At 39.0% G+C, this 6,564-nt stretch overlaps 1 non-coding gene across 1 annotated transcript; it reads left to right on the top strand.

Annotated features, from left to right (window-relative positions):
• Positions 1 to 6,068: 6,068 nt before the first annotated feature.
• LOC112764348 (small nucleolar RNA R71) lies at positions 6,069 to 6,172 on the top strand. Its single transcript, XR_003183122.1, has one exon. It is a non-coding gene; the product is annotated as a small nucleolar RNA R71 (small nucleolar RNA).
• The last annotated feature ends 392 nt before the right edge of the window (positions 6,173 to 6,564 follow it).

Below are 6,564 nucleotides of genomic sequence, written 5' to 3'. Positions count from 1 at the left end.
GTCTCTTGCAGGTAGCACTACTCTCCGGTAACGAAGGATCAGCAGCACCGCCAAGTCCAACAAGTCATACACGACAGCTCTGATCCCCACCACAGATCTCGTACGAGATCGACCTACAGTTTCAGGTAACCCTCAGAACACACAAGAAAGTGTGCGTACGCACACTAGAGTGTATTCTTCCCCTTTGTTTTCTCCATGAAATCTCCCATTTTGCATGCTTCTTTCCACTTCTACCTAGCTATCCTTGCCTATTAGACCTGAAATCACTCAACAAAATATATCACAGCATCGAATGGAATACAAGTAGAATTAAATTGATTAATTTAAGCACAAAAAAATATATTTTTACGATTAGGTGCAATTTAGAGAAAGATCATAAAAGTATGCTATTTAAGCAAATAAATGTGAGTTCATGTGATGAAATTCACTTAATTCAAGCCAAAATTTACCATCAAATATGGACTCATCAATTTTTTCATACTTTAACAATAGCATGTCCTCATGCTAATCACAAACAAAGAGAAGGATCAAAGAACAAACAACTTATTCAATGAAACTACCTATATGCATGTAAGTATACTAATGGATGCTATCTATTTCTATTTATACTTTAGTTTACTATTGACTTGGCAAAGCAAACAAACAAATTTCCAAGCAAGCATATAAACAATAGGGCCAAAACAAGGAACTATAGAGCTGTATGTATATATGTGTTTTCATTTTACGTATTTGGTTTAGTCTTAGATTTTGTCTTCCCCTCATCATTTATTGTTTTGATTTTTTAGAGGGGTAGGTTTTGTTTTTGAGAAATTTCGAATAAGTCTATGTAATTAATATTATGTGAATATAATTATGTGATTAAGTGGTCTAAAGTAAAGCCTTTTTCGATTTCTTAATTAAAAATTTGGTTTGTACTTCATGAAGGCTCAATATTAAATAAATATAGTATGAAATTTAAAGGAGTAGAGGTAGGTAACTGGTGGACGAAATTGTGATCATCAACAATGGCTCCAAAGACTTGGTGCTCTCAAACATAAATCACACTTTGTCACAACTCTGCACAACTAACCAGCAAGTGTACTGGGTCATCCAAGTAATACCTTACGTGAGTAAGGGTCGATCCCACAGAGATTGTTGGTATGAAGCAAGCTATGGTCATCTTGTAAATCCCAGTTAGGCGGATTCAACTATATTAAGAGATTATTGGATTTTCGAATAATAATAATAAATAAATAGAAAATAGTTACTCATATAATTCAAAGGTGGGAATTTCAGATAGGTGCATGGAGATGCTGTGTTCCTTCTGAATCTCTGCTTTCCTACTGCTTTTATCCAATCTTTGTCACTCCTTTCTATGGCAAGCTGTATGTAGGGCATCACCGTTGTTAATGGCTACATCCCATCCTCTCAGTGAAAATGGTCCAAATGCTCTGTCACAGCACGGCTAATCATCTGTCGATTCTCGATCATGTTGGAATAGAATCCCTTGATTCTTTTGCGTTTGTCATCACGCCCAACAATCGCGAGTTTGAAGCTCGTCACAGTCATTCAATCCCGGAATCCTACTCGGAATACCACAGACAAGGTTAGACTTTTCGGATTCCCATGAATGCCGCCATCAATTCTAGCTTATACCACGAAGATTCTGATTAAGGAATCCAAGAGATATGCGCCCGGTCTAAGGTAGAACGGAAGTGGTTGTCAGTCACGCGTTCATAGGTGAGAATGATAATGAGTGTCACGGATCATCACATTCATCATGTTGAAGTGCAATGAATATCTTAGAATAAGAACAAGTGGAATTGAATAGAAAATAGTAGTAATTGCATTGAAACTTGAGGTACAGCAGAGCTCCACACCCTTAATCTATGGTGTGTAGAAACTCCACCGTTAAAAATACATAAGTGATGAAGGTTTGGGCATGGCCAAGAGGCCAGCCCCCAAAACGTGATCAATAGTCTCCTAAGATGAATAATAAAATAAAACTGAGACCAAAGATATCTAATACACTAGTAAAAAGTTCTATTTATACTAAACTAGCTACTAGGGTTTACAGAAGTAAGTAATTGATGCATAAATCCACTTCCGGGGCCAACTTGGTGTATGTTTGGGCTGAGCTTGATCTTTACACGAGCTGAGGCTTATCTTGGAGTTGAACGCCAAGTTGTAACATGTTTTTGGCGTTCAACTCTGGTTCATGACGTGTTTCTGGCGTTTGACTCCAGAATGCATCATGAAGCTGGCGTTGAGCTCCAGTTTACGTCGTCAAATCTCGAATAAAGTATGAACTATTATATATTTCTGGAAATCTATAGATGTCTACTTTCCAACGCCATTAAGAGCACGCCATTTGGAGTTCTGTAGCTCCAGAAATTCTATTTCGAGTGCAGGGAGGTCAGATTCCAACAGCATTAGCAGTCCTTTGTCAGCCTCCTTATCAGAGTTTTGCTCAGGTCCCTCAATTTCAGCCAAAAAATACCTAAAATCACAGAAAAACACACAAACTCATAGTAAAGTCCAGAAATGTGAATTTTACATAAAAACTAATGAAAACATCCCTAAAAGTAGCTAGATCATACTAAAAATGACCTAAAAATAATGCCAAAAAGCGTATAAATTATCCGCTCATCACAACATCAAACTTAAACTGTTGCTTGTCCCCAAGCAACTAAAAATCAATTAGGATAAAAAGGAAGAGAATATACTATAAATCCCAAAATATCAATGAATATTAATTCTAATTAGATGAGCGAGACTTGTAGCTTTTTGCCTCTGAACAGTTTTGGCATCTCACTTTTTCCTTTGAAGTTTAGAATGATTGGCATCTATAGGAACTTAGAATTTCAGATAGTGTTATTGATTCTCCTAGTTAAGTTTGTTGATTCTTGAACACAGCTACTTTTATGAGTCTTAGCCATGGCCCTAAGCATTTTGTTTTCCAGTATTACCACCGGATACATAAATGCCACAGACACATAACTGGGTGAATCTTTTCAGATTGTGACTCAGCTTTGCTAAAGTCCCCAGTTAGAGGTGTCCAGAGCTCTTAAGCACACTCTTTTTGCTTTGGATCACGACTTTAACCACTCAGTCTCAAGCTTTTCACTTGGACCTGCATGCCACAAGCACATGGTTAAGGACAGCTTGATTTAGCCGCTTAGGCCTGGATTTTATTTCCTTGGGCCCTCCTATCTATTGATGCTCAAAGCCTTGGATCCTTTTTACCCTTGCCTTTTGGTTTTAAGGGCTATTGGCTTTTTCTGCTTGCTTTTTCTTTTTCTTTCTATTTTTTTCGCCACCCTTTTTTTATTTTCACAAGCCTTTTGCTTTTTCACTGCTTTTTCTTGCTTCAAGAACCAATTTTATGATTTTTTAGATCATCAATAACATTTCTCTTATTCATCATTCTTTCAAGAGCCAATAATTTTAACATTCATAAACAACAAGATCAAAAATATGCATTGTTCAAGCATTCATTCAGAGAATAAAAAGTATTGTCACCACATCAATATAATTAAACTAAATTCAAGGATAAATTCGAAATTCATGTACTTCTTGTTCTGTTGAATTAGAAACATTTTTCATTTAAGAGAGGTGAATGATTAATGGAATTATTCATAGCTTTAAGACATAGTTACTAACTACTAATGATCATGAAGTAGAGACACAAAACGTAGATAAACATATAACATAAAAACCGAAAAGCAGAGAAAATAAGAACAAGGAATGAGTCCACCTTAGTGAGGGTGGCGCCTTCTTGAAGGACCAATGGTGCTCTTTGAGCTCCTCTATGTTTCTTCCTTGCTTCTGTTGCATGATCCCTAGTGATTTTGGTGCTCCTATCCTTAGTTGCTCCCAATAATTGTGTGGAGGAAAATTTATCCCCTGAGGTATCTCAGAGATCCTTGATTTGCAGTCAAATGTTCTATCACTGAGCTATAGACCCTTTAGATGAATCTCTCCATCTCCTATGACTCGGAGGTGGAAGCTTTTGTCTTCCCTTTCCTCTTTCTAGAGGTTTCTCTGGCCTTAGGTGCCATCAATGGTTATGGAAAAACAAAAAGCTATGCTTTTTCCACACCAAACTTAAAATGTTGCTCGCCCTCGAGCAAAAGAAGAAAGAATGGAAGAAGATATGGAGGAGAGGGAGAGATGTGTATGTTTCGGCCATATGGGTGGGATTGGGTGGGGAAGAGATGGATGGATGTGAGTGGTGAAGGGGTGATGGGGAAGAGAGATTGAGGTGATTGGTGAAGAAGAGAGAAGGTGAGTTGAGGTGGGTGGAGATCCTGTGGGGTCCACAGATCCTGAGGTGATCCTGTGGGATTCACAGATCCTGGGGTGTCAAGAATTTACATCCCTGCACCCATTAGGCATTTATAATGCCTTAGCATACAATTTTGGCGTTTAAACGCCGAAGTGATGCTCATTTTGGGCGTTCAACGCCCAATTGCAGCATGTTTCTGGCGTTGAACGCCAGTTCCATGCTTCTTCCTAGCGTTCAGCGCCAACTTTCGTCAGGGCATATTCCTGGCGTTCAAACGCCAGGATGTTGCTTGTTTCTGGCGTTCAGCGCCAGATCCATGCTCTGTTCTGGCGTTGAACGCCAGCCAGATGCTCCTTACTGGCGTTTAAACACCAATAAGTCCTTCCTCCAGGGTGTATTTTTCTTTTGCTGTTTTTGATTCTGTTTTTAATTTTAATATTTTTTTTCGTGACTCCACATGATCATAAACCTAATAAAACATAAAAGAACAATAAAATAAAAAATAAAATTAGATAAATAAAAATTGGGTTGCCTCCCAATAAGCGCTCTTTTAATGTCACTAGCTTGACAGTGGGCTCTCGTAGAGCCTCACAGATATTCAGAGCATGATGAGGGCCTCCCAACACCAAACTTTAGAGTTTGAATGTGGGGGCTTCTCAACACCAAACTTAGAGTTTGGTTGTGGCCTCCCAACACCAAACTTAGAGTTTGATTGTGGGGGCTTTGTTTGAGTCTGTATTGAGAGAAGCTTTTCATGCTTCCTCTCATTACCAAATAACTTGGCATTTAGCTTCATGATGGCTCCTAGATATTGAGCAACTTGCTCTCCAGTTACATCTTCATCCTCTTCAGAGGAAGAATAGTCTTCAGAGCTCATGAATGGTAGAAGGAGGTTTAATGGAATCTCTATGGTCTCTATATGAGCCTCAGATTCCTTTAGGTCCTCAATAGGGACTCCTTCTTGCTCAGAGGACGTCCCAGGAGGTCTTCCTCACTAGGATTTTCGTCCTTTCCTCCCTCTCTGCATTCGGCCATATTGACTATATCAATGACCTTGCACTCTCTCTTTGGATTCTCTTCTGTATTGCTTGGGACAGTACTAGGAGGAGTTTCAGTTACTTTCTTACTCAGCTGGCCCACTTGTGCCTCCAAATTTCTGATGGAGGACCTTGTTTCACTCATGAAACTTAAAGTGGCCTTAGACAGATCAGAGACTATATTTGCTAAATTAGATGAGCTCTGCTCAGAATTCTCTATCTGTTGCTGAGAAGATGATGGAAAAGGCTTGCTATTGCTAAACCTGTTTCTTCCACCATTATTAAAGCCTTGTTGAGGCTTTTGTTGATCCTTCCATGAGAAATTTGGATGATTTCTCCATGATGAATTATAGGTGTTTCCATAAGGTTGACCTATGTAATTTACCTCTGCCATTGCAGGGTTCTCAGGATCATAAGCTTCTTCTTCAGAAGATGCCTTTTTAGTACTGTTGGATGCATTTTGCCATCTATTCAGACTTTGAGAAATCATGTTGACTTGCTGAGTCAACACTTTGTTCTGAGCCAATATGGCATTCAGAGCATCAATTTCAAGAACTCCCTTCCTCTGAGGCGTCCCATTATTCACGAAATTCCTCTCAGAAGTGTACATGAATTGGTTATTTGCAACCATGTCAATAAGTTCTTGAGCTTCTGTAGGTGTTTTCTTTAGGTGACAGGATCCACCTGCAGAATGGTCCAATGACATTTTGGAAAACTTAGATAGACCATATTAGAATATATCTAATATGGTCCATTCTGAAAACATGTCAGAAGGACACTTTTTGGTCATCTGCTTGTATCTTTCCCAAGCTTCATAGAGGGATTCACCATCTTTTTGCTTGAAGGTCTGAACATCCACTCTAAGCTTGCTCAGCTTTTGAGGAGGAAAGAATTATCCAAGAAGGCCGTGACCAGCTTATCCCAAGAGTCCAGGCTATCTTTAGGTTGTGAGTCCAACCATGTTCTAGCTATGTCTCTTACAGCAAAAGGGAAAAGTATGAGCCTGTAGACTTCAAGATCTACTCCATTCGTCTTAACAGTCTCACAAATCTGCAAAAACTCAGTTAAAAACTGGTAAGGATCTTCAGATGGAAGTCCATAAAACTTGCAGTTCTGTTGCATTAGAGCAACTAATTGAGGTTTCAGCTCAAAATTGTTTGCTCCAATGGCAGGAATTGAGATGCTTCTTCCATCAAACTTGGACGTGGGTTTAGTAAAATCACCAAGCATCCTCCTTGCATTATTGTTGTTGGGTTCGGC

This window comes from Arachis hypogaea, chromosome 2 (genome assembly GCF_003086295.3).
Source record: "Arachis hypogaea cultivar Tifrunner chromosome 2, arahy.Tifrunner.gnm2.J5K5, whole genome shotgun sequence".
Classification (NCBI taxonomy): domain Eukaryota; kingdom Viridiplantae; phylum Streptophyta; class Magnoliopsida; order Fabales; family Fabaceae; genus Arachis; species Arachis hypogaea.
The sequence above is the reverse complement of the archived record's forward strand: the minus strand, read 5'-3'. Positions and strand labels throughout refer to the sequence as shown.